The sequence below is a fragment of the Mobula hypostoma genome, unplaced genomic scaffold (genome assembly GCF_963921235.1).
Source record: "Mobula hypostoma unplaced genomic scaffold, sMobHyp1.1 scaffold_103, whole genome shotgun sequence".
Classification (NCBI taxonomy): domain Eukaryota; kingdom Metazoa; phylum Chordata; class Chondrichthyes; order Myliobatiformes; family Myliobatidae; genus Mobula; species Mobula hypostoma.
In genome coordinates this window covers 257009-283755 of record NW_026948206.1, presented here as the reverse complement: position 1 = coordinate 283755, position 26747 = coordinate 257009, and the positions used below count along the sequence as shown (strand labels likewise).

At 44.2% G+C, this 26747-nt stretch overlaps 1 pseudogene; it reads left to right on the top strand.

Moving 5' to 3' along the window:
- The window catches only part of LOC134341815 (zinc finger protein 721-like), a 60782-nt pseudogene that overhangs the window by 10843 nt on the left and 23192 nt on the right, over window positions 1–26747 (top strand).

Here is a 26747-nt window from a genome sequence, read left to right as displayed (position 1 = left end):
TGAGCTTCATTGTGAGAGACATGGACGAGTAAATGCATTTCAAATATTTTCCCATGTCGGCAGATAGATTTGACGATTTGGTTCATTGTCTCCAACCATTTATTTCACATCAGTGTACAGACATGGCAGAGAAAAGCAACCGGAAATGCGATGCTACCAAGTGGACCAATCACAGTTGTTGCAGTCTGCGTCGCCGCGACGCGTGAGTTACTTTTTAGAGGAGGTGCAAGTTACCCTGCGGCGTAGGGTACAGCGTGGGTACGGCGTAGGGTACGTCGTGCCTATGGCGTACACTTGCCGCACAAGTATAAATCAGGCTTAAGAGAGTTGGTACAGGAGTCACTGGGCTTTAGTCCATTTGAACTTGTATTTGGTCAGAGAGTGAGGGGACCTTTGACCTTGTTAAAGGAACAGCGGATTGAGGGGGATGTATATGTTAACTTGTTAGACTATGTTTTGAAGTTTAAAAATAAACTACACCAAGCCTGTCGTCTAGCGAGACAAAACTTAAAGATTTCTCAAAACAAAATGAAGTGTTGGTTTGATAACCAGACCAAAACAAAAGAAAATACAAGGTGGGGGATAATGTGCTTGCCTTATCTCCAATGTTGATGAATCCACTTCAGGCGAAATTCAATGGACTGTATGAAATATTCTCTCAAATTAATGATGTGAATTATGATATTAAAACACACGACTGACGTAAACTAACACGGGTGGTACACATCAATATGATAAAGGCTTATTCTGACAAGCAGGCACCATCGGTGAGTGTTGTCAAACATATCAATCTGACAACCCTGAGAATGAAACAATTGACTCATCTGAAACTTTTCACAAGCCAAACATGGTCCCGGTTAGGCTAATGAACTCGGTTGTTCTCGAAAACATTGACAACAAGTTGGCTCATCTGCAGCCAAAGCAACAATAACAGCTGAAGGAATTAATTCTGAAGTTTAAAGATTTATTTCCCGATGTTCCCAGGCAAACCACAGTCGCAGTACATGACGTAGATATTGGTCAAGCCAACCCGATTAAACAACACCCATATCGCTGAATGTAGAGAAGTGTAAATTGGCTGAGCAAGAAATTGAATATATGCTGGAAAATAGTATTATTAGGCCTTCAACATCAGATTGGAGCTCACCCTGCGTTATTGTGCCCAAACCTGATGGTAGTGTTAGATTTTGCACTGATTATAGGAAGGTAAATGCAGTAACAAAAACAGATGCCTATCCTATCCCTCGGGTGGATGATTGCATCGATAAGGTTGGAAAAGGTAATTTCTTACAAAGATTGATCTGTTGAAAGGGTATTGGTGTGTTCCATTGATGGACTGAGGTAGTGAAATTTCTACATTTGTTACACCTTCTGGGTTGTATGAATACAGTGTTTCGCCATTTGGAATGAAATATGCTCCAGGAACATTCCAGAGAATGATTGATCCTGTAATTTGAGGGTTAGGACACACAGATGCCTATATTGATGACTTAGTCACAGGGAGTGACACTTGGGAAGAGCATATCTCTGTAGTACAAAAGCTGTTTGACAGGCTTTCCTGGGCCAACCTTACAGTTGACTTAGCTAAGAGTGAATTTGGCCATGCCTCTGTGATCTATCTTGGCTGTGTTGTAGGTCAAGGCAAGTTGGCTCCTGTGCAGGCAAAATCCAGGCAATTTCTGAAGTTCCTATTCCGACTGTGTGACGAAGGCTGGTCACTGATTACAGACGTCTCATGGCACACTCGGTAAAACACTCAAAGGGTAATCCACACACATTATTCCCCTCTGTTATTGTGGTGAGTGAACGCATCTCAATAAATCAACAGTCACAACTTTACACTCATCCCCAGCAGTAATAGGTATCAAAAAAAGAAACACACTATGTCACAGTTTTATTATCTCAGGTAAATTTATTCATATTCATCTTTCCAGTAAGTGTTTTGCCGAAGTGTCATGATAATCTGACGTTTCTCTCCTCCACAGTCACTGGGTCTGAAACAGAGCTGCTGCATAGAGCTGTCTTATATAGAGGCAGCAGCAACCTGCACAGGTGTGCCGATGGTGGGGGATACCATCTTTACCTGGGACAAGGGTTATGTTACCTAATTACTCATCTTGTGGTAAAGTTTTGGGGTTTATACAAGTTATTTAACTGGGAAATGGTGAATCCTATGATGAAGTATATGTGTTTATTGTGAGAACTGGTGGTAGAGTTTCAGATTGTGTGAAATGGAAGATAATTGAGTTAATTAGCTTTTGGTTAGTCTAGGGGGATTGGCTTAGCAGTTATAAGCCTCGGGTTACCAAGGCTTTGGGTTGTTTTTTCGTTTAGTCTGAGGGTGGCTGTTAACCAGACAGGTGACAACTGCAAGCTGTATATATATATCTTCTTGTTTTGATGTGGACCTCCAAGTATTTGACTTTCCACTATTTTTGTAAATAAAAGCACCTCAATCTATTTTTGCCACTGAAGCCATCTTGTTATTTTTCTTCGACAGATGACCCACAGTTTTTGTGACAGACTGGTAAGAAGGCTGAGGAAAGATATTGTGACCTTTTGCAGAACCTGTCATACTTGTCAAGTTGTGGGTAAACCTAAATCAGGTCACCCTAGTGGCCCCACTCTGGCCTATACCTGCATTCGGTGAACCCTTTTCCAAATTTTATTAAAGCTAAAACTGTGGTGAAGGCTCCAAACAAGTTTTTTTACTTTATTTGGTTTGCCCAAAGAAATCCAGTCTGACCAAGGAAGTAATTTTACATCTGGATTATTCCAGCAGGTAGTTTATGAACTGGGAGCTAAACAAATTACATCATCTGCGTACCATCTGGAATCGTAAGAGGCTTTAGAAAGATTTCATTCTACCCTCAAAACAATGATTAAGACGTACTGTGTTGAAAATGGGAACGACTGGGATGAAGGAATACATTTGCTTTTGTTCACTGTAAAGGCTGATTTATACTTGTGCATTCGGGATACGCCGTATCCTACACCGTAGGCCCGATTTAATTTTTGCGTAGCCCTATGCCGTAGCGAGCATGCGTAGTTGTGTCTGCATCGCTCTGCACTTCACCACCAAAATGCAAGTTGGCCGTGGGGTTTCTCTGACACTGTTGAGTTTCATCGTGACAGACATGGACAGGGAAATGCATCTCAAATATTTTCCCATGTCGGCAGGTAGATTTGACGATTTGGTTCATTGTCTCCAACCATTTATTTTGCATCAGTGTACAGACATGGCAGAGAAAAGCAACCAGAAATGCGATGCTACCAAGTGGACCAATCACAGTTGTTGCGGTCTGCGTCACCGCGACGCGTGAGTTACTTTTTAGAGGAGGTGCACGTTACCCTGCGGCGTAGGGTGCAGCGTGGGTACGGCGTAGGGTACGTCGTGCCTATGGTGTACACTGGACGCACAAGTATAAATCAGGCTTAAGAGAGTTGGTACAGGAGTCACTGGGCTTTAGTCCATTTGAACTTGTATTTGATCATAGAGTGAGGGGACCTTTCACCTTGTTAAAGGAACAGTGGATTGATGGGGATGTACATGTTAACTTGTTAGACTATGTTTTGAAGTTCAAAAATAAACTATACCAAGCCTGTAGTCTAGCCAGACAAATCTTAAAGATTTCTCAAAACAAAATGAGGTGTTGGTTTGATAAGCGGACCAAAACAAAAGAAAATACAAGGTGGGGGATAATGTGCTTGCCTTATTTCCAATGTTGATGGATCCACTTCAAGCGAAATTCAATGGACCGTATGAAATAGTCTCTCAAATTAATGATGTGAATTATGGTATTAAAACACACGACTGACGTAAACTAACATAGGTGGTACACATCAATATGATAAAGCCTTATTCTGACAAGCAGGCGCCATCGGTGAGTGTTGTCAAACATATCAATCTGGCAACCCTGAGAATGAAACAATTGACTCGTCTGAGACTTTTCACAAGCCAAACATGGTCCCGGTTAGGCTAATGAACTCATCTTGTGGTTAAGTTTTGGGGTTTATTTAAGTTATTTAATGGGGAAATGGTGAATCCTATGATGAAGTGTGTGTGTAATATATATATATATATATATATATACACACACATGTATGTATATGTGTATATATGTTATAGTATTTTTTAAAAATTCTTGTTTTGATGTGGACATCCAAGTTTTTTTTGTAAGTAAAAGCACCTCAATCTAAAACAATTGACTCGTCTGAGACTGTTCACAAGCCAAACATGGTCCCAGTTAGGCTAATGAACACTGTTGTTCTCGAAAACATTGACAACAAGTTGGCTCATCTGCAGCCAAAGCAACAATAACAGCTGAAGGAATTAATTCTGAAGTTTAAAGATTTATTTCCCGATGTTCCCAAGCAAACCACAGTCGCAGTACATGACGTAGATATTGGTCAAGCCAAACCGATTAAACAACACCCATATCGCTGAATGTAGAGAAGTGTAAATTGGCTGAGCAAGAAATTGAATATATGCTGGAAAATAGTATTATTAGGCCTTCAACATCAGATTGGAGCTCACCCTGCGTTATTGTGCCCAAACCTGATGGTAGTGTTAGATTTTGCACTGATTATAGGAAGGTAAATGCAGTAACAAAAACAGATGCCTATCCTATCCCTAGGGTGGATGATTGCATCGATAAGGTTGGAAAAGGTAATTTCTTACAAAGATTGTTCTGTTGAAAGGGTATTGGTGTGTTCCATTGACGGACTGAGGTAGAGAAATTTCTACATTTGTTACACCTTCTGGGTTGTATGAATACAATGTTTCGCCATTTGGAATGAAATATGCTCCAGGAACATTCCAGAGAATGATTGATTCTGTAATTCAAGGGTTAGGACACACAGATGCCTATATTGATGACTTAGTCACAGGGAGTGACACTTGGGAAGAGCATATCTCTGTAGTAGAAAAGCTGTTTGACAGGCTTTCCAGGGCCAACCTTACAGTTAACTTAGCTAAGAGTGAATTTGGCCATGCCTCTGTGATCTATCTTGGCTGTGTTGTAGGTCAAGGCAAGTTGGCTCCTGTGCAGGCAAAATCCAGGCAATTTCTGAAGTTCCTATTCCGACTGTGTGACGAAGGCCCGTCACTGATTACAGACGTCTCATGGCACACTCGGTAAAACACTCAAAGGGTCATCCACACACATTATTCCCTCTGTTATTGTGGTGAGTGCACGCATCTCAATAAATCAACAGTCACAATTTTACACTCATCCCCAGCAGTAATAGGTATCAAAAAAGGAAACACACTATGTCACAGTTTTATTATCTCAGGTCAATTTATTCATATCGGGGCGGGGTTCTGAGTTGGATGATCAGCCATGATCATAATAAATGGCGGTGCAAGCTCGAAGGGCCGAATGGCCTACTCCTGCACTTATTTTCTATGTTTCTATGTTTCTATATTCATCTTTCCAATAAGTGTTTTGCCGAAGTGTCATGATAATCCGACATCCCTCTCCTCCACAGTCACTGGGTCTGAAACAGAGCTGCTGCATAGAGCTGTCTTATATAGAGGCAGCAGCAACCTGCACAGGTGTGCCGATGGTGGAGGATACCATCTTTACCTGGGACAAGGGTTATGTTACCTAATTACTCATGGGGTTTATTTAAGTTAATTAACCGGGAAATGGAGAATCCTATGATGAGGTATATGTGTATATTGTGAGAACTGGTGGTGGAGTTTCAGATTGTGTGAAATGGAAGATAATTGAGTTAATTAACTTTTGGTTTGTCTCGGGGGATTGGCTTAGCAGTTGTAAGCCTTGGCTTTGGGTTCTTTTTTTGTTTAGTTTGAGGATGTCTGTTAACTAGACAGGTGACAATTGCAAGCTGTATATATATATATTGCATTTTTTTAAATTTCTTGTTTTGATGTGGACATCCAAGTTTTTGTTTTTCCACTATTTTTGTAAATAAAAGCACCTCAATCTATTTTTGCCACTCAAGCCATCTTGTTATTTTTCTTAGACAGATGACCCACAGTTTTTGTGACAGACTGGTAAGAAGGCTCTTGGAAGGTTTCTGGGAATGGTTGGATATTATCGTAAGTTCTATAAGAACTTTGCTGATATCACTCTTCCTCTGACTAATCTCCTGAAGAAGGGTGAAAAGTTTATTTGGACCGAGCCTTGTCAGGAAGCATTTGATCGATTGAAAGTTATTATTTGGGATGAGGCCAATCAATGTAATGTTGTCAGCAAATTTACTTAACAGATTGGAGCTGTGGGTGGCGACACAGTCATGGGTGCACAGAGAGTAAAGGAGGGGGCCAAGGAGACAACCCTGTGGGGCATGTGTGCTGAGGGTCAGAGAGACAGAGGTGATGGAGCCCATTCTTACCAGCTGCTGGCCATCTGACAGGAAGTCCAGGATCCAGCTGCACAAGGCAGGGTGAAGGCCGAGGTCTCTGAGCTTCTTGTCAATACTTCACGCCTTCGTATGGCTAAAGCTCTGCCCATGACTGCAAGGAACTACAGAGAACTTTGGTCTCATCTGGAAACATCATAGAAACAAGCCTCATCTCTATGGACTCTTCCTACACTTCCCCTGCCTTGGGAAAGCAGGCGGTGTACTCAAAGATGCCCACAACTTTGGACATTATTGCTGCAAACCCAATCCCCCATCAGGGAAGAGATACAAAAGCCTTAAAGAGCGTACCACCAGGCTCATGGACAGCTTCCTGTGTGTGGTTGTCAGCCAAATGAATGGTCTCCAGTCCAATAAAATGGACTCGACCTCACAATGTAACTCGACGTGACCCTGCCCCATATGTCTATCTGCACTGCACTTTCTCTGCAGCCATAATGCTTTGTTACAGTTATTGTTTTATCGTATATCAGCTCAATGTACTGTTGTAATGTATTGATCTGTGTGGATGGTAGGTCGAGCAAGATTTTCACTGCAGCTCAGTACGTGATAAGAATAAACAAATTCCCCATTTTAATTGTGTGGAAATATTAGACAGACTGAGCTTCTGCTCTGGAACCACAGAAGGAAACTAAACTGTTGTCATTTCTGAGGAATGCAAATAAATAGAAAAGGCTTCAAACTCACATTACGATCTGTGGTAACTAGGTGGTGGGTCTCCCAGACCAATTTCAGAATCAGGTTTAATAGCACCGGCAGATGTCATGTAATTTGTTGTCTCTGTGGCAGCAATAGAACCTAATTTGTAACAATAGATTTTAACCATTGTGATTTAAAATAAGAATATACATATTAAATAGTTAAATTATATAAGTAGTACAACATAAACATTTTAAAAATGTAATACTGTAAACTATTTTAATTGTGTGGAACTATTTGACTGACTGGGTTGTTGCTTTGGAAATTCTGGAGTGAAGCTGAACTAAACTGTACTAAACTATAACTAAACTTATGAAAAGCTCAGATAAATACAAAAGGCTAAATTCTCACATAAATGGGTCATACAGCCAGAAACATTGGCTGCTCTTCAGCAGGTAACACTGGAATGAGGCCTAGTCCCAGGCCTCAGCCCAGTGGTTATGGTCTGAGGCCTGGGACGAGGTGAGAGTAAGCATTCGGCACGGACTAGAAGGGCCGAGATGGCCTGTTTCCATGCTGTAATTGTTATGTGGTTATATGGAAACATGCTGAAAATATTGCAGAATAAACCATTGTCCACCCCCAACGAGAGGACGTGACAGATCTGGATCTCAGTGCCCTGTCTGAACGGGCGAAAGATGAAGCTACACGGACACGTAGAGCAGTGACCCGCAGATGCTGCAGATCTGCGGGAAAATGTGAACAGGAAACAGGATCACGTGACGGGTGGAGAATCTCCCTCCTGAACCGGTGACTCTGCTCCTCGCCCCTCATACGTTGTCCGACCCATCTGCTGCATTTCCCACATTATTCCATATTTACAACGGATACATTTTTACTTCTTCCTCCAGATCGTCCCTCTCCCTTTCCCTCCACCCCCAGGTTACAGAGTCACAGGCCCGATTCCCATCCTGGTCCAACACACAATTCAGACCCAAACCAGAAATGTGCAGGTTTCATTTAAATCAGTCTATGTTTATAAACACTAATTTCTATTCACATTCCTCCAGCCTCACTGGACAGGAACACTGAAACATCAAGTGAGAAACAGCAGGAGGTGGCCATTCAGCCCCTCTAACCATCAAGATGACGACTGCTCTCCCATCTCAGCCATATGTTTCTGTCCGATCCTCATTTCCTCGATTCCTTCGGTCTCCACACATCTGCCGGTCTCTGTTTTATGTGAGGACGATCACTGAGTCTTCACCTGCCTCTGTGGTGGGAATTACAGACATTCACCGCCCTCAGAGTGGAGACATTTCCCCTCATCTCAGTCCAGACAGTCCACCCGCTTTTTCAGAGACTGGGATCCCTGGTTCAACCGGTAATGATGTTGTGCGTTTCAATGTGTTCACCTCTCAGTCCTCGATTCTCCAAATGAAAGGGTTATCGCATTTGATCTTTCTTCATATGATGACCCCACCACTCCAAGGATCAGTCTGGTGAATCTTCATTGTACTCTCCATAACAAATACTCTCCAACCTCTTTGTTGATCCTCTATGGAATTAATTTCCATCTTCTGCAGCCCCGTGTTGCCCCAACCACTCACCTCCCACCCCCGTCACTATTTCCACCTTCCCACCTCCCCCTCACCTGGATCCACCTCTCACTCCCCAGCTCTTGCCCCATCCCCACCCCTCACCTCTTTTCTCTGACTATTTCCCGTCCACTCTCAGTCCAGAGGGAGGGTCTCGGCCCGAAATGTTGACGGTCCATTTCCCTCCACAGATGCTGCCCGACCCACTGAGTTCCTCCGGCAGTTTGTTCTTTGGTCTGTATAACCCGTGTTAGTGTGGGGAGCGGGATTTTACACCATATTCCAGGTACAGTCTCAACAAAACACAAATAATTGTCACTTTGCCCGGACCATTGGCCCCGCTTGCAGGGCAACAGTCTGCCGGTGTTTGCCCCCCAATGTGGTGAATCCCTCTGCTCGCCACCACCGTGGGCTCAGACATTTCCACAGATGAGCCCCTCCTGTCCCCACCGGGACAAACATCCTGTCCGCCCCCTCTCTCACCGTCTTCATCCTTTCAATAAAATCCCCCTCTCCCTCCCCGGGGAACCGGCATCAAACCGACGGGCCGAGCGGTCTCCTCCTACCTCTCAGCGACACATCAGACTCCGGCCGCAGGAGACGCTTCACAAACGCCCCAACTTCCCTCGGAGGGAAATGGAAATAAATCAGAAAGCCCACTCGGCCTATCCGCCTCCCCTATTGGTTGTAACCAGTGATTGACATCGCTTCGCACCAATGGGAATAGCGCAGCGCCTGAATCCTCTGTTGACAGCGGTGGGGAAGGGGCTGGTCACGTGATTAGTAGCCCAGCCGTTAAACCGACCAAGCTGGAGCTCACCAGCGCGCGGTGCACAAAAGGCCCCGGATGATCGGTTGAGGTAAGAAGGGATCTCCGGTTTGGGGGTCTCACCGGGCGGGCGTTTTCAACACCGACTTCGGGTAGTTGCTGTGAGCTCCGGACTCCGTGACCCGCAATCCCGGGACAGTCCTGCTCTCTTCCCTCTCTCTCAGCCCCACCATCCGTACACGGGCCCCGGGGAGCTTCCGGCTGATGAGGGAATGGGAACCGATGGATCTCTCAGACAGAGCTGAGCTCCAGCTGTCTAAATGCAAGGATCGGGAACTCGGAGAAAGGGAACAAAATCTTTTACATCAGCTGTTGAGAAAATCACCTTTGTTCTGCCTCCAGTCACAAACAAGAGAAAATCTGCAGATGCTGGAAATCCAAGCAACACACACAAATTGCTGGAGGAACTCAGCATTAGTACTCTTTTCCATAGATGCTGCCTGGCCTGCTGAGTTCCTCCAGCATTTTGTGTCTGTTGCTTGTTCTACCCCCTCTTGTTCTGGACTTTTCTACCCGTGAGGACATGTTTTGTCCCACTCTCTCTGGGTACATAATGATATCAAACACCTTTGCCCTGGGCAACAAGTAGCTTTCACATCACAAATGTGCCAGACTCCAGTGAGACAGACTACTGCCCTTCCCTTCATATTCATTGGCATTGCCATCACTGAGTTCACCACCGTCAGTCACCTGGGGGAGGGTTCAGGGGAAATATTTATGTATAATACAGAAACTGGTGTTACCTGTGTGATTTGTGGTGATGCAGAAGTTGCTGGAGAATTTACAAGTGAGCAGAAGTGGAGTGATGTTTGAAAATCTGACTTTTTATAGCATCATTTAGCCAGCAAATCAGATATGGACGGTGTGCAAATGCTCCAGTGAGAAAATCCTTCATTACCTGCTACAGACCTGTTACATACGTTGTGTGAGAGTGCAGATCAAAATTATTACTGACAGTGATTTGCTAGCTGTTAAAATCAGTACCTCTATATATAAAATTCAGTGTGCACATGTTGTGTCGCCACTTTAAGGAGTTGAGGCTAGAAATGGATGAATTCCGTATCATCCGGGAGTCGGAGGGGGTGAGATAAAGAGAGGTGAGTTACACCCAAGGTGCAGGACACAGGAAACTGGGTGAGTCTGGAAGGGGAATGAGGTTAAATAGCCATCACAGTGTACTCTTGTGGCCATCCCCCACAACAACAGGTAGGCCATAGATAGGGTGCAGAGGAGATTTACAAGGACTTTGCCTCGACAGGGGAGCATGCCTTATGAGAATATGTTGAGTGAACTCGGCCTTTTTTCCTTGTAGTGACGGAGGTTGAGAAGTGACCTGATAGAGGTGTACGAGATAATGAGAGACATTGATCATGTGGATAGTCTGAGGCTTTTTCCCAGGGCTGAAATGGCTAGCAAGAGAGGGCATAGGTTTAAGGTGCTTGGAAGTAAATACAGAGGAGATGTCAGGGATAAGTTATTCATGCAGAGAGTGGTGAATGCGTGGAATGGGCTGCTGGCAGCAGTGGAGGAGGCGGAAACAATAACGTATTTTAAGAGACTCCTGGATGGGTACATGGAGCTTAGAAAAGTAGAGGGCTATGGGTAAGCCTAGGTAGTTCTAAGGCAGGGACATGTTCGGCACAGCTTTGTGGGCTGAAGAGCCTGTTTTGTGCTGTAGGTTTTCTATGTTTTTTTATGTTCTCTGTATTCTGCCACTTTAGAAACTGTTGGGGGCGGGATTACGTGGCAGAGGAAAGTCAAACGGGTGATAGGGGATTTGCTAGTTAGGGGAACAGAACTAGAAGGGGACTGATATCCTAGTGTTAAGGCTTGCTTGTGCTAGTGTGGTGGGTGGTGGGGGGTGGGTTAAACTAAAGTTGTAGAGGGGATGGGAGCCAGAATGCCAGATAATAGAGAGGGTGAATTGAATTGACTTTCTTACTTACATCCTTCACATGCATGAGGAGTAAATATCTTTGTTGCATATCCGTCTAAATGTGCAATGTGCAATTTATAGTAATTTATAATAACAGGACAGTCAATGTAACATAGAAATACAGTTGTATCAGCATGAATTAAGCAGTGTGATGGCCTGATGGAAGAAGCCTGTTGGTTCTGGCTTTTATGCTGAAGTACCGTTTCCCGGATAGTAGCAGCTTGGAACAGTTTGTGGTTCGGGTGAGTAGGGTCCCCAATGATCCTCCGGGCCCCTTTTACACACCTGTCCCTGTAAATGTCCTGAATCATGGGAAGTTCACAACTACAGATCTGCTGGACTGTCCGCACCAATCTCTGCAATTAAGGGAAGTACAGTTCCCATACCAGGCACTGATGCAGCCAGTCAGGATGCTCTCAATTGTGACCCTGTAGAAAGTTCTCAGGATTTGGGGCCCCATTTCAAACTTCTTCAACCGTCTGACATGAAGGAGGCACTGTTGTGCCTTTTTCACCACACAGCTGGTATGTACAGACCACATGAGATCCTCGGTGATGTGTATGTCGAGGAACTTAAAGCTGTTCACCCTCTCAACCCCAGATCCATTGCTGTAAATAGGGGTTAGCCTGTCTCCATTCCTTCTGTAGTCCATAATCAGCTCCTTTGTTTTTGTGGCAATGAGGGAGAGGTTGTTTTCTTGACACCAGGCAAATGCTGTTCAGACCTCAGGGCATGGAATTGTGATCTTGTTGCCATGACTGGGACTTGTTTGCACCCAACAATCTGAGGAATTTGGAGGAACAAATTAGCAAGAGAGATCGCAGACTACGCCAATGCTTGATATACTAAGCGATTTTAAATTTCCATGGATTGACGAGACTCTCATATGTAAAAGAACTAGATGGGGTAGAGTTTGTCAAATGTGCCATTAATCAGCACGTAGAATTCCCAGCATAGAAATGTGCAATAAGCTATTAGAAAATAATCCAGGGCTAGTGACAGAATATTAGTGTGTGGGAACACTTTGCATCTCGTGATCATAATGCCATGAGATTCCAAGTTAACATGGAAAAAGAAAGGACTGAACCATGGGTTGAGATTCTGAATTGGAGAAAGGTCAATTCTGATGATATCAGAATGGATCTGACAAGTGTGGACAAGCTGTTTTCTGGCAAAGGAGTACTTGGTAAGTGGGAGTTCTTCAGAAGTGAAGTTTTGAGGGTGTAGAGTTTGTATGTGCCTGTCAAAATAAAAGTTGAAAGGTAACTGGTGCAGGGAACCTTGGTTTTCAAGAGATATTGAGGCCCCGGATATTTTGTTCCTCCGAATCCCTCCGACTGTTGGGTGCTACAAAGACTCATTAGTGACTACAGTATCATAATTCCACGCCCTGAGCTCATCTGACATCTTTTTTAGTCATCTTCTGTTGCTTTCTAAAAGCTTCCCAATAGATTTTGCTCTTCTGTTTGCCCTCTCTTTGCTTTTTATGTTGGCTTTGGCTTCTCATTTCATCCACAGTTGTGTCCTCCTGCCTTTCTAATGCTTCCACTTCTTTGGGATGTATCGATCACTCAGCTCCCGAATTGCTCCCAGAAACTCCAGCCATTGCTGCTCCATCATCATTCCTACCAGTTTCCCCTCCCAATCAAGTTTGGCCAGTTCAGTACAGAAACATGCCCACTCTGGACGATCAGAATGGTAATCTGTATGAGGAGACAAAATATATGGGGGAGATTTTAAATATTATTTTTGCATCCACATTTACTCAGGAGATGGACTCAGAGTCTATAGAAGTGAGGCAAAATGGCATCAACTTCATGGACCCTGTACAGATTGCAGAGGTGGAGGTGTTTGCTGTCTGAAGGCAAATTAGCGTGGATAAATCCCCAGGGCCTGACAAGTTGTTCCCTGGGACTCTGCGGAGAACAAGTGCAGAAATTGTCGGGGCCCAAGCACAGATATTTAAATAATCCTTAGTGATTGGTGAGGTACTGGAGGATTGGAGGACAGCCAATGTTGTTCCGCTGTTCAAGAAAGGCTCTAAAAATAAAGTAGGAAATTATACGTCAGTGAGGTTGACATCAGTAGTGGGAAAGTCATTGGAACGTATGTGCAGGAACCAGATATATAAGTATTTGGATAGATGTGGACTGATTAAGGATAGGCAGCATGGCTTCGTGCATGGTAGGTCATGTCTAACCAATCTTACAGAGTCTCTCGAGGAAGTTATCAGGAAAGTGGATGAAGGCAAGGCAGTGGATGTTGTCCACATGGACTTTAGCAAGGCACTTGACAAAGTCTCATATGGGAGGTTGGTCAAGAAGGTTCAGTCACTCAGCATTCAAGATGAGATAGTAAATTGGATGAGACACTGTCTTTGGGAGAAGCTGGAGTGTGGTAGCAGATGGTTGCCTCTCTGACCGGAGGCCTGTGACCAGTGGTTTGCCACGGAGATCGCTGCTGGATCTGTTGTTGTTTGTCATCTAGATCAGTAATCTGGATGATAGTGTGGTTAACTGGATCAGCAGATTTCTGGATGACACTAAGATTGGGGGTGTAGTGGACAGTGAGGAAGAATATAATGTCTTGCAGTCTGATCTGGACCAGCTGGAGAAATGCAAAATGGAATTTAATGGAGACAAGTGCGAGGTGTTACATTTTGGTGGGACCTGGGTCTTACACAGTGAATGGTCGGGCACTGAGGAGTGCTGTAGAAGAAAGGGATCTGGGAATACATGTCCATAATTCACTGAAAGTGGTGTCACAGTTAAATAGGGACGGAAAGCAAGATATTGGCACATTGGCCTTCATGAACCAAAGTACTGAGTACAGGAGATGACTTTGTTGACTTTGTACAAGACATTGGTGAGGCCTAATTTGGAGTATTGTGTGCAGTTTTATCACCTACCTACAGGAAAGATGTAAAAGAGATTGAAAGAGTTCAGAGAAATTTCACAAGGATGTTGCCAGGTCTGGAGGACTTGGGTTATAAGGAGAGATTGAACAGGTCAGGACTTTATTCCTTGGAATGTAGAAGATTGAGGGGAGATTTGATGGAGGTGTGCCAAAATTATGAGGGTTATAGATGGGGTAAATGCAAGCTGGCTTTTTCCACTGAGATTTGGTGGGATTACAACCAGAGGCCATGGATTAAGGGTGAACGGTGAAACATGAAGGGGAACATGAGGGGAAAATTTTTCACACAGATTGTCATCCAGGTGTGGAATGAGCAGACAGCCCAACTGGTGCATGCGAGCTCAATTTCAACATGTAAGAGGTTTGTACAGGTACCTGGATGGTAGGGGTACAGGGGTAGATAGTTTAAATAGGTCAACACAAACTAGATGGGCCAAAGGGCCTGTTTCTGTGTTGTACTTTTCTATGACTCTGTGACAAGAACATGAAATAATACTGATATTCATTTAATTCCTTTTAACAGCTGTGCAGACCAACCATTCATCTGGGCAGAAGATGTTTTCATGGCTTTAAAACTGTGGTACTTTAAATTGACAGTAGATAAAAGAAAATCCCAGCTGTACGTCAACAAAAGGGGGAACCCATTCATCTGCCCAGACAGTGGGAATGGATTCAGTCGGTCATCTCAACTGAAGGTACATCAGCGAGTTCACACTGGGACAAGGCCATTCCTCTGTTCTGTGTGTGAGAAGGGATTCAGTTGGTCTTCCCACCTGTGGACACACCAGTCAGTTCACATCGAGCAGAGGTTGGTCATCTGCTGAATTTATGGGGAAGGATTCACTCAGTTATCTGACCTAATGGCTCACCAGCGAGTTCACATCGGGGAGCGGCCGTTCACCTGCTCAGACTGTGGGAAAGGATTCACTGTGTCATCTCAGTTACTGAGACACCAGTCAGTTCACACCGGGGAGTGGCCATTCACTTGCTCAGTGTGTGGGAAGGGATTCACTCAGTCATGTAACCTGAAGATACACCAGCGAGTTCACACTGGAGAGAGGCCATTCACCTGCTCAGACTGTGGGAAGGAATTCACTTGCTCATTTAATCTGAAGGTACATCAGCGAGTTCACACTGGGGAGAGGCCATTCACCTGCTCAGACTGAGGGAAGGAATTCACTCAGTCATCTCAACTGATAGTACATCGGCGAGTTCACACTGGAGAGAGGCCATTCACCTGCTCAGACTGTGGGAAGGGATTCACTGAGTCATATCAACTGAAGGTACATCAGCGAGTTCACTCTGGGGAGAGGCCGTTCACCTGCTCAGACTGTGGGACGGGATTCACTCAGTCATCTCAACTGAAGGTACATCAGCGAATTCACACTGGGATGAGGCCGTTCACCTGCTCAGTCTGTGGGGAGGGTTTCACAAAGTCATCTGCTGTACTGAGACACCAGTCAGTTCACACTGGGGAGAGGCCATTCACCTGCTCCGTGTGTGGGAAGGGATTCGTAGAGTCATTTGAACTGAAGGTACATCAGCGAGTTCACACTGGGGAGAGGCCGTTCACCTGCTCAGACTGTGGGAAGGGATTCATTCAGTCATCTCATCTGAAGGCACATCAGCGAGTTCACACCGGGGAGAGACCGTTCACCTGCTCAGTCTGTGGGAAGAGATTCACTTGCTCACCTCATCTACTGAGACACCAGTCAGTTCACACCAGGGAGTGACCATTCACTGGCTCAGTCTGTGGGAAGGGTTTCAATTGGTCATTTCACCTGCTGACACACAGGGAAATGGCCGTTCACCTGCTCTGTCCATGGGAAGGGATTCATTCAATCATCTCAACTGAAGGAACATCAGCGTGTCCACACTGGGGAGAGACCATTCACCTACTGTGAATGTGGTGAAGGATTTGTGGTGGACATGGACTGTGCCTTTAAATAAGAGAGAGAGAAAAACTGTCTACAGTACTGCTGCCTGCTTCTTGGTTGCCATGGTGAGAGACAGGCGGAGTTATGTGATGGACAGTTCAATGTTTACAGTTGCTTCTTGGTTGCCATGGTGAGAGACAGGCGGAGTTATGTGATGGACAGTTCAATGTTTACAGTTGCTTCTTGGTTGCCATGGTGAGAGAGAGGCAGTGTTATGTGATGGACAGTTCAATGTTTACAGTTGCTTCTTGATTGCCATGGTGAGAGAGGGGCGGAGTTATGTGATTGACAGTTTGATGTTTACAGTTGCTTGGTTGCCATGTTGAGGGAGAGGCGGAGTTATGTGATGGACAGTTCGATGTTCACAGTTGCTTCTTGGTTGCCATGGTGAGAGAGAGGCGGAGTTATGTGATGGACAGTTCGATGTTCACAGTTGCTTCTTGGTTGCCATGGTGAGAGAGAGGCGGCGTTATGTGATGGACAGTTCGATGTTCACAGTTGCTTCGTAGCGTGTTTATTTAAGCAAGGTCAGATGACTCTCCCAGAGACACACAGTGGGACACCGGTTACGGCGACCAGTCAGTGAAAGGAGGCCAGTGACAGAGGAGTCACTGGGTGGGACTTTCGAGTGCCCACAAGTGTGGGTTGAGGATCGATCAGAGGAATTGATCAGTAGCTGTCACGGTGTGTGGAAGGGCTGACCCTGTGGAGGCTACCGGTGTGTCTACCCTTGCCTGGGAGGTAGCTCACCCTCGAAGACGGTCCCCTTAGTGATAAGCTGCGTTTGGCTAACTCGAGAGTGGATTTGGAGCCTGATGAACTGTTTACTCGTTGTTCTCCTGGTGTGGTTTTCACCTTGGATTACAAATACCCTCTCTCACACACCAATTCCGTGGATTGAACTGAACTTCCTTACATTACCATCGTAAGACTTTAACTCTTGCCACCCAAGCTTTAACGAGTTTGGGAAGTATATTTATACACATATATATGCGTAACACTGCTAATTTTTGATTTACCTGGTTTAAGTTACTATATTAAATAGTTACTAATAAATAGTGGTTTTTAACATCAAAAGCAGACTCCAGTTGTGCTCTATTGCTGCTGGTTTATTTAGACCATTGTGTGTACATAATAGTAACATAGAAACATAGAAAATAGGTGCAGGAGTTGGCTATTCAGCCCTTCGAGCCTGCACCGCCATTCAGTATGATCATGGCTGATCATCCAACACAGAACCCTGTACCAGCCTTCCCTCCATACCCCCTGACCCCCGTAGCCACAAGGGCCATATCTAACTCCCTCTTAAATATAGCCAATGAACTGACCTCAACTGTTTCCTGTGGCAGAGAATTCCACAGATTCACCACTCTCTGTGTGAAGAAGTTTTTCCTAATCTCGGTTCTAAAAGGCTTCCCCTTTATCCTCAAACTGTGACGCCTCGTTCTGGACTTCCCCAACATCGGAAACAATCTTCCTGCAATCTTCCTAGATTCATTCAGTTGTCTATCCTTATGACACACTACCAGGTTCACACTGGAGGGAGGCTGTTCACCTGCTGTGAATGTGGGAAGCAATTCACTCAGTCATCTAACCTTATGTAACTCTCCCTTCGGCTAGCAGCTTAATACAGGGGGTGACACGCCCCAGCCCGGTCAAACTTAAGAAATCTTGTTTGGGTGGATGCTGCGCAATGTGTCCCCTGTAACAAATCAGTACCCCAAAATAACAAACAGTACATAATGTGATAAAACAATTGAGCTTCATAATTCTTACTTTGAGTATAGGGTTAGTGAAGTAAACAAATAAAAGAGAAAGGGCCCACTCTCTCCCTTCGCGTCTTCTCATCTCTCCCCAGCAAAAGACCACAAAAATCTCTCTTCCAGACTCACAAGAAAGAACATTTCTGTCATTGGATACCCTTCCCTCCAAAACATTGTTATCTCTAGTCATAACCTAAACATTGCTGCTACAGAGAAACTATTACCTCAGCAGTGATACATTGCAGAGAGGCCATTCCATGAGCAGTGAAACCTTACATCATGTTACACTTGTGACACACTACCAGGTTCACACTGAGGAGAAAGTTTCAATAAGCTGCATGCTGGATATTTGTCCATCACCATTGCTGAATGCAATTTTGACAGTGACTGTCAGTGCTGAACTCTGCAATTATTGCTGCTGCTCACCACACCCTGTTCTGCACCCTGGTCACTGGGCATGGGAGGAGTTTCTTCTGCTGCACGTTAACCTTTAATGGAACTGGAGTTTAATATTCTGTATCCGAGACAAATAAATCAGTTTATTTTAAACTCTGTCTCCAGTACTTAGTGAATTTATAACACAACTAGTGTACAGTAGAGAGTCAACTCAGGCTGACTGGACACTGCCAGTGATTCAGTTCCACAACAGTCCTTTTAAATCCTCCCCTGTCGTTCACCTCTCACTCTCCCTGTGATGATGGGTTCCAAGCAGTTACCACTCTGTGGGTTTTTTTTTTATTAAATACAATCGTGAACAATAGCCAGATCAGAAATGCCGATCAAGTCAACTAGTTCCCAAAGAGAACTCTGATAGGCCAATCAGAAGGTTCACTGCTGCTCAGCGATAGAATATAAAAAAAATCATATGTACAGGTAAGAGAAATTAAAAATAGTAGAATTACTGGAGTCATGATGATCATGATGAAATCTGCTGGAGAGAGACATTTATACACATGCTTCCCTCTATAATTCAAAGAGATTGAAGGATAAGGTTGCAGGGTGACAGAATGTAACAGGAGCACTTGGAACTAAAAACTAATCCCTACCGGGAGAAAACAGCACCTGTTCTTTCCGCACTGTTCCCCAGCAGTTTAAGGACTAAGTCCAGCCGGAAGATAACTCACAAGTGCTCTTGAAAGTCAGGTATTAACCCTACTTGCCAACAACCAAGCATTGCCATCCTGGTCCCCTTCATGATAGCTTATGAAGAAACATGTGACTTCCCTCCCAGAGATGATAGGTGTTTGTGCACTCGACTCTTGAAGGCTTGCACCCCATCGTCGCAGATGTTTCCAACCACAGCATCTGTAAGGCTGTTCCAAATTCTGATAGCACAGTGAAGGAAGCTTCTATCCAGTGTGTGGCTTCTCGCATCAGGCATAGAAACAGCCTGAGCAGGCATAGACAAACTTGATCGTCTGGTACGCCGTCTCTCATAAGATGACGCAGCATGGCGTGAGGGTCTGCAGGGCTGTGGCTGGCGTGCATTTTGTATATTCTGCATTGTGCATTTTCATCTACACCTATAATCCTGGGAGCCTTTCTCTGAATGGAGTCAAACTGGCTGAGGGAACTCTGTGAGGCATTCATCCATGATACTTTGTACCTGGGCTTTGTAAACCATGGCTCTGCCCTCTTTGTCTAATTTGGATGCTACTTTCCACAGAGCTCCAAGCCTTTGTCCAGCCATGTATGAAATAGTGGAAACGTGTTTATCCCATACCAACGTGCTGTCAATATTGACACCAAGGATTTTGCAGTTCCCAAAATACAGGTCGGGGTCAGATGGATTCCCCTTCCTAGACATCACCATTGCCTTCAACTGAGTAGGCTCAAAAGTGTCATTCCAGTCGTCTGCCCAGGATTTCATCCTGTCCAGATCCCTATTCAGGCCTGTTGTCACTGTATTACTCTCTCCTGCTCTAATTGAAGAGGCTTCCCTTGAATTCTCTGCAGATGGAGCAGGGTCAGAAACCAGAGGCAGCTCTGCAGAGGGCAGAGTTTGGGGCTCTGGACGATGGTTGGGGCAAGAACATATGATGAGGAGAAGGGAATCAGCAGCGGGGTGTGTCAACTGATGACAGAGTAGCAACATTTGGAAGCTGACTGGCAGAGAAAGTCTTTCGGTTTTCTGACTGATGATACAAACAAGACCCATGGTGATGTGCTCCACTGATTGAGGAACATCTGTTGGTTGGGAATGATTTTATCTATTGAGGGAGTTGTTCCTTCTTGTATTGATTATCACATAATTGTTAATATTTTGACTGTAAAACTGGATCAGGCTTGAATTTATGGTGCCTTTATGATGTGATAGAGGGCATTCATGGTTTGTATTTTAAAGCAAGATTTTGGTGAATGATATATGCCATTTGATTGTACCTTTGTAAGTAATCAGTTTGAGTTAAACTGCAACAGGATTGTGTCTGGTTTCTCTTGGGATTTTCTGCACTTACTGCTTAATGAAATATAAGCATCTTAATGAAGAATTCCACCATATTATGGTCACTCTTACCCAAGGGGCCTCTCACGACAAGATTAATAATTAACCCTTCCTCATTGCTCAAAACCCAGTCCAGAATAGCCTGCTCTCTAATTGGTTCCTCGTCATGTTGGTTCAGAAAACCATCCCGCATACATTCCAAGAAATCCTCTTCCTCAGCACCTTTACCAATTTGGTTCCCCCAATCCACATGTAGATGGAAGTCACCCATTATAACTGCTGTTCCTTTATTGCACACATTTCTAATTTCCTGTTTAATACCATCCCCGACCTCACTACTACTGTTAGGTGGCCTGTACACAACTCCCACCAGCGTTTTCTGTCCCTTAGTGTTATGCAGCTCTACCCATATCGATTCCACATCTTCCCAGTTTATGCACTTCCTTTCTATTGCGTTATTCTCCTCTTTAACCAGCAACGCCACCCCACCTCCTTTTCTTTCATGTCTATCCCTCCCGAATATTGAATAATCCTGAATGTTGAGCTCCCATCCTTGGTCACCCTGGAGCCATGTCTCTGTGATCCCAATTATATCATAATCATTAATAACAATCTGCACTTTCAATTCATCCACCTTGTTACGAATGCTCCTTCCATTGACCCACAAAGCCTTCAGGCGCTCTTTTACAACTCTCTTAGCCCTTATACAATTATGTTGAAAAGTGACGATCTCTTGAAATCAGTATTTATAACTGCCACAAATTCCTAGAACCATTGACAGCGAAAATTACAGAACAATCAGTCTTATAAGTCACATAATAAAGATTTTGTTGAGAATTGTTCTGAGTCGAATTAAAAACAAGACAGAAAATTCTAAACTGCAATATGGGTTTATTGAGGATAGAGGAAATAGGAACACAATTTTCATACTATGAATGCTTTCCGAAAGGGCAATTGAATATGAAAATGATGTCTTCTTATGTTTTATCGATTTCACTAAAGCATTCGACAAAGTGAAACATGATAAAATATTTCAAATTCTCGCTAAACTAAACACTGACTGAAGGGACCAACAACTGCTTCAAAATTTATATTGGAATTAAACAGCGGAGGTAAAAATTTATGATAATATAAGCAGTTGGACTAAAATTAAAAGAGCAGTTAGACAGAGTTGCGTTGCCTCAGCGGAAATATTTAATATCTATAATGAAGTGATTCTCAGAGAAATAGAAGACATAGATGGAATAAAAATTGGTGGTGTTAACATCAGCAATATAAGATATGCAGACGATACCACCCTAACAGCAAGTGCTGCAGAAGACCTACACATCCTCCTAGACAAATTAATACAAACAAGTGCAGATCTTGGTCTAACCATCAACTGTAAAAAAACAAATGTATGGTAATATCAAAACAACAGGTTACCCCCGACTGCCAATTGTACATCGGTAACCAAGAGATTGAACAAAAGACCAGCTTTAATTACCTTGGTAGCTTTATATCACAAGATGCTGGAACTAAAGTGGAAATAATAAAAAGAAGAATTGCCATTGCCAAAACCAGCTTCCAAAAAATGAAACCCATTTTTGCCAACAGACACATTTCTCTGACAACAAGGCTTAGGCTACTAAAATGTTACATCCGGTCAATCTCGCTGTATGCTTCCGAAACACGGACTATAACACCAGAACTCCAAAGAAACTTAGAAACAACAGAAATGTGGTTTCTTAGAAGAATGCTGAAAATATCATGTAGGGATATGGTAACTAATGAGACAGTACTCCAACGTGACCATACAGAAAGATCTTTAATAAGAACATTAAATGAGAGGAAACTTAAATTCCTGAGCCATGTCTACAGAAAGGGAGAAATAGAATGCCTTACATTACAAGGCTGTATGCCTGGGAAACACGGAAGAGGAAGGCAAAGAAGAAAATATATGGACGCTGCGAAAGAACAGATTTAAATGTGCGAGATATCATTGATGCTCCGATGTGGAAAGCCATGATCGCCCAAGCGTGTAACACGCAAGGCACATGGAGAAGATGATCAAAAAAGTTAGGTTCTCCCAGTGCATGCCTGGAAACCGAGTCCTCATAATTAATTTGGGTCTACCAGGGAAGTATAAGTTGGCTGACTGCTGGGACGCTACGACCAATACAATGGAGAGTCAAATGCCAAACGTACTAGTTTTCTGAGTGATACCAGAGGATGGGAATGGACCTGTCAGGATTCTGCATCGGAACCACTTTCTACCTCTGGGGCAAGAGGTGCGTGTTACCCCAGAGCCTGGCCTGGACCCTACACCTAGTAAGAGGACTCTGCCGCAACGTGAAGAGACTGAAGGACTCGGAGGATGAGGTAAAGGGGTTGTGGTATATGCTGCCTTTCGCCAACTCCCCAAAAATTGATGAAGGGGTTCTCAGCCTTTCTCTCGCTGAGGCAGGTGACCTGGGCGGGGGGTTGGGGTGGGGGTTGTGTGGGGGATTAGCAGTGCTCAGGCAGGCTTGCAGCTGGACTAGGAAGCGGTCTAAGCTTCAGAGTAACTGGGGATGAAGCTGAGCAGAGGGATCCGGGTTGCAGGAAGGCACGAGTGATAGCCCGGGGGAACCCTCGTCATTTACACCAGAGGTATCCCAAGGAGTGTCTGAAACTGAAGTAGTGGATGGGGTAAGAAGTCTCAAAGAATCAGCTTGCCTATGTAGGACCAGGGTACAGAATGCTCCGACTATCCCCCTAGTGAGATATGTCACTACCTTTTACAAATGGATTGGAGTTGCTGACCTCACGAAATTCCCTTGAAAGCGGTGTTATTAATGTGAGAGGACAAATTATTTCCAATCATGATTACATGACTATTTTGGTGTGGGGAGAGGGTAATGCCCTGGTTATTACTTTTACTGTTGTGCTGTATGTAGTTCATATTGGCAGTTCTGTAAAAGCAGCTTGTTTTCAGCTGGTTTGGCTGATGGTTGAACATAAGAGATGAGGAGAAATGTGTGCTATCCAATTAGGATGGTTGAATGAAGGGGATGTTTCTCTGGTGAGGGACACTAAGGTTGGGCCTGGGTTTTGTTCGGCGGGAGGTGGGGAGAGAAGACGCTGTAGAGACCCGGTCGAAGCACAGGGTCCAGCGGGAGACCCGTTTGTTCGAGGTGGATTGCGAGCGCCGTTCGGAAGGTGGTGTGAGCTTTCACGTTGACCGAGGACCCAGCGCCTGAGCGACAGAGAAGTTCCAGATGAGTTCCAACGTGTGCACGTGTGACTGTTTGATTGGAATTGGGCAGTTTATTTTTGTTATTCTTCACTAACCTTTCAGTTAAGTTAAGATTCATAAGTATAATTCCTTTAATCGTATGCAGTGTACAGTCTGTTATTTGTAACAGGATAGCAAATTACACAGCACCCACACAACCCGGGGTTTGGGGTGGGATCGAGCCGTCTCAGTCTCAGGAGTTTGGCAGGGATTGAGAGTGCCTTCCTTCGACTCACGCAGCCAAGGAAACCGGGGTGTTTCACCTGTATATCAGAGTATGTGGTCAGACACACAAAGATCAGAACCTACAAGGAATAGGGAATTAAAGTGGCAGGAACAGAAAGGTCGGCGATAAGCAGGAGCGGTTACTGATCCGCCTGTCGTTTGTCCAGAACACAGGCGACGTGTCTTTAAACATTCAATCAAGTACACAAAATTAACAGCTGTACCTCTCCATTACTGTTGTCTCTGGATGGAGTGAGAAAACTGTGTGAACATAGAACATTAGTCAATACTTCCTCAATGTGAGCCAGACACGCCTTGATACAGTTCAAGGCGATTCACTGGGCTCATATGTCCAAGGATAAGTCAGCTCGTTTTTATTGCCATATAAATCCTGTTTGTGACAGATGTCATTCTGAGGTAGCTTCCTTGACACGTATGTTCTGGTCTTGTCCACTTTTAGAAAAATATTGTAAAGATATTTCTGATATTATCTCAGTAGTTCTGCGAATTGATTTACAACCTCATCCTATTACTGCAATTTTTGGACTACCAGTGATAGACTCTAGTCGTTTACCCATGTCAGTCTAATTGCATTTGTTACATTAATAGCCAGAAGGTCCATTTTATTTAAATGGAAAGATTCTAATTCCCCCACTACATCTCAATGGTTTTCCCAAACGATAGCATGCCTAAACTTGGAAAAAGTTAGGAGTGGTACTCTGGATCCTTCGGTTAAATTTGAAGAAATTTGGAGGCCATTTATTCGATATTTTCATATGATGTAAGTTGACCCTTTCTGAATCCTTTGTAGTAATTATTTTTTGTTCATGTATAGAGGAGCGGAGTTAAGGACAAATAATTTTAGCCGATGTAATATGACAGCCCAAGCTTTGTTTGTGTGTGTTTTTTTTTTAAGTTTAGTTTCTTTTTAGTTTAGGGGGTTTTCTTTTTCACTGTTTATAAAATATCTTTTTCATGGTGAATTACTATGCGGTTGAGAGGCTAAACTATATTTGCTACTTGGAATTTGTGCTTGTACATGCTAACTGTTGTTATTGTAATTCCGATCTCTATGTATCAATTACTATTACTTTTATGTTTAATTTTGAAACTTAATAAAAGATTGAAAAAGAACATAGATATTGACAGCACATTACAGGCCCTTCGGCCCACAGCAGAGAGACCTACTCCAGAGACTGCCAAGAATTTCGCCAGCGCTCAGCCCGCTGTTTTGCTCAGCTCTGTGTCCCTGGATCACAGTGGATGTGTCTCATCCAGGACCAGGACATAATGGTGGCGAGGACCGAATACTTCAGAAAATCACGTAAAAAATGTTCCCTTCAAAATGCTGAAAGGCGTGGAGTGGCAGAGAAAATAAAGAGAGTTGTGAAGGTTGGTAGAATCTTGTTGACGAATACAAATTGAAGAGGACGAAGACCAGGCGGATCTCACCATGCTGAATTCGGGAGAGGTGTCGGGAGAACATGCAGAGGACATAACTGAGATGCAGAAAGGAATTTCTCTCCATTGGCAGAGGGACGGAACCTCAGAGAAACCTGTGTGGAGAATCTTCCAACATTGGAAAAGTACAGCGGAGACATGGGAACTGTGAGAATGGAATGAAGCTCCAAATGAGGAGTGTGAGGGTGTGGAACGGATGCAGGAGGCCGGAGCTGAGGAGATCCATGGAGTGAATACAAGAGACAGAAATGAACTGAATCAAACTTCCACACTGACGACAGGATACAAAAGAACGGACAGAGGGAATTTTTCCCAGGTGTGGCGTTAAGAAAAGGGATAATTTGGAAATGTGACGGGGAGAATACCCTTCAGGAAATGGAGTGAACGCTTGCAACTTTACACCCGGAGTTCCGCGACGGCTCACTCTTTGAAATACTTCAAAATATTCATTTTTTATATAAATCAATGAGTTTAAATGCGGAAAAAGGAAATACTTCTTCGTGGGAATATATTAGTCGTGATAATGTCTCATTAAGGAATAGCTTCTTGTTGTATTTCATATGCCCACCCTGATTTTCGCGAATTTTCACAGTGTGATCGCTATTCCCCAGTTATTACCCAGGAGGCTTTGCTCTATTTGCCCCGTTTCGTTCTCCTGGAACACTTTCAGTTACGTGACCATTACCATATGGCTTGGAGCATTCGTGTGGATGAGTTGTTGACGGGATGCGTATCTCGCCCAGTTTTCCACGGAGAGAATGCTCAAAAGTGGAAGGAATGGACAGGCTACTGAGCCGACGGATGGGACTGCGGAAATTTCACCTCGGGTAGCTGAAGGATGGACGTCCGCGGTGGAGGGAGGGCCGTGCGGGCGTGACTGAAAGAGCGCTGAACTCTGGGATCATGGGACTGATTTGGACGGGACCTTGCAGTGATTTGGATACAAGTGCATAGAATTATAAACCCAGCCATCTCGATTTAGTTGTGTCATTAGTTATGCAAACACCCGTCTGCAATTTATCCCCCAAACGTCGTTTACCGTCTGTGCCTCCTTAAATATCTTTTTTCTCACTTCTTCACCGTTTCCACATCGCTCCCCTTATCACTTCATTTCCTGAATATTGAGATCAGCTCTCTTTATATCGGTATGGGAATGGCATGGCAGAAAATTCCGGTTAACAGAATATATGTATATACATCTCGGAAGGCAGTTCAACGAAGCGAATAAGGAGACAAGGCTTATTTATACTTCTGCGTCAAATCGACGCGGTAGGTACGGCGTCGCCGCGACCCATACGCAGAGCCTATGCGGATCCCTACGCCGTAGCCGTGTGGTCTTGTGCCGGGGACGGCA